This window comes from Silene latifolia, unplaced genomic scaffold (assembly GCF_048544455.1).
Source record: "Silene latifolia isolate original U9 population unplaced genomic scaffold, ASM4854445v1 scaffold_405, whole genome shotgun sequence".
NCBI lineage: Eukaryota > Viridiplantae > Streptophyta > Magnoliopsida > Caryophyllales > Caryophyllaceae > Silene > Silene latifolia.
The window spans coordinates 16,237-18,942 of record NW_027413330.1 but is presented as its reverse complement, the minus strand read 5'-3'; positions in this window follow the sequence as shown (position 1 = coordinate 18,942).

The following is a 2,706-nucleotide window of genomic DNA, read 5'->3' as shown; positions in this document are numbered from 1 at the left end:
GAGGATATCAAGTATCTACCTAATCCGTTGGTAAAAGAGATGAAGAAGTAATAACCTTTTGTGATTGAAATTGTATTCGGACATACACTTCTAAGTGTAAATAGGGCGAATATCTTGCTCTATTCATAATCCTTTTCCAGAAAAAATCATGAATTTAACTTGCTTTGAATACAAGATTCGCACATTTCATGAGATTCACAATCAAATGGTGTGGGATACTAGTCAAAACTAGTTTCTAAATGTGATTTTCAATCAAGAATTGAGAAATGATTGGGATCACCAACTTGAGTCTTGTAAATATGACATTTATTTTTAGTTTGAATATAATTACTTTGATTTTTATGGTCTCACCATAAACTTTATCGTGGTATGTAAGGACACAACGCTTGTTTTAATTGCATAATAGAGAAACCCTTTGCGTTTTATACAAAAACTTGAATTATATTCTTATCTTGAGTTAGTGTACATCATAACAATTTGGTCGGTTCGCTTTGAGCTTAGATTTCGGTTACTTGTCGTTAGGAGTGTTAGGTTCATATACCTATTATTAGACTCCTCTAATAGTGAACTAATTAACTTGTTAATTATATGTTCTTTAGATCTAGTGCATGCATAACAAAATGAAAGATTTATAAGAAAAACAATGTCCCTTACATTGCTAGTTGGTTCGAAAATATGGGCACAAGTAAGGTCACCTTCCTTCACTTGTTCTTGAGCTTAATGTGATGGATGATCCTCCTAAGACTCCAAGTATAGAAGACACTCCAATAAGTTGCACCCAAGATTAATCCCAAAAATTCCTACTAATATTAACTAGATATGTAGTAGAAATGTTTCCTTAATATTACTAATATTTCTAGTATTACTACCTCTAGTAATATGTTGAGTGTATTAGTATTTGTGAGAGTTTGTTACAATTTGCATGTGAGGGAAATATAGAGAGAAAAACAAGCAAAGAACCAACTAGGAAAAATGAGCAAAAATGCTCATCTTATGGAGCCAAAAAACCGGTGGCAACTCCCATGTAGGGAATCTTATTGCTTTTGTTTTTACTCTCTTGTATAGTGTAGGTAGAGTGTAGGGAGCATAGGTGTAAGAAGTAGTATGAAAAGGCTTGTGTGATATGTCACAATCACACTATAACCAACACAAACAAAAGACAAAAGAGCATCTTTTGTACTCTTCATGTGGCCGAAATATTGGACCCATTTTGGTCCATTTTTGCCTTTTGTCATTTGTCCCACAAATGCTTATAAGTCATATGTTTAACTATCTTACATAATTAATTATTAATGTAATCATTTAACACTTAAATATTACAATTAATAATATAATATACACTCCACTTTTTGAGTAGTATACTACCATTATATCAACATATAATGGGTCCCAAAATAACTAGTTGGTTAAAATTACAACTTCTTGTAACTTTAAATAACTAATTACCTCTACCTCAAAACTTATAAAATGCCTCAACTAATTTAGTAATTTAACACTTAATTACTAAATTAAATCTTATTTAATCACATTACAATAAGACGTAAAATTGCACTCCCATAATTAAGGAATTAATTAATCTGTATCACATACAATTAATTAAATATCTATTTGGGCCTCATCCTATAGGTGTGACCTAAAGGGATCAACTGACCACCACCGTCACACGACAGTAATGTCAAACTCTAGTTAGCCAATCATTACCGATTAATGACGGTCAGTCGACTATATAAAGAATCATCCCTCACGTATTATTAGTATGAGGTTTAATTATGATATTAAATCATGTGATCGCACTATTGTCGAGGACACATTTCCCAACAAGGAGCACCTAGACCAAAACAATATTTATAACTTCACAAACAACTCTACTATTAGTAAAGAGGCAAGTAAAGGTCGGATCCCAAGGGACGGGTATTGATGTAGGATTTTCGATTGCATGTAGTGGTGTCTAGGGGTGTCACAATTTGGTTGAGATAAGAAGATCACTCAACTAAATAACAATTAAAGTAAACAAGCAGATGACTAAAATGAGATATAAACAATTGATTAAAAGCATTAGGGTGTCATGGGTTCATAGGGGATTCATGGGAATTAACCATACAAACATATTCTCAAATTATAAGAAAGCAATTATTGTTGTGATAGGATCGAGTTGGTTTATATCTTACAATCCTAGGAAGGTTTGGGTCCTGGAGCCGAATCGATTAGATTTTTCAACACCTACAAGTCGACTTAATCCTCCCCACTCAACTATATGCATGGTCTAATGAGACTCGAGTTGGTTTATGTCTTACAAGTCTCATTGAAAAAATAAGTGATGGGTAAAAAATGCAAGGATTCATAGGCTCGCATTTCATCAAACATAACATGTGCATAAGTTGAGATCACAACAAGCAAGCAAATAAATTATGAAAACATATTAAATTACGCATGAATCATCCCACATGTTGGTTTCCCCTAATTACCCATTAACCCTAGTTAAGGAAACTACTCACTCATTATCAAGTTTAACATGTTAACAAGGTTGTCAATCCTATTAACAATGCAAAACATGATGAATAAATGAAGATGATTAACAATAATTAAAAAGGGATTAAGAGAGTTATACCTAATGATGATTCCAAAATAATAATGCAAAGAATAAAAGAAGTACTTGATGATTGATGGAAGGTTGTCAATCTCCCAATAAACCCAAATAATCTTCAA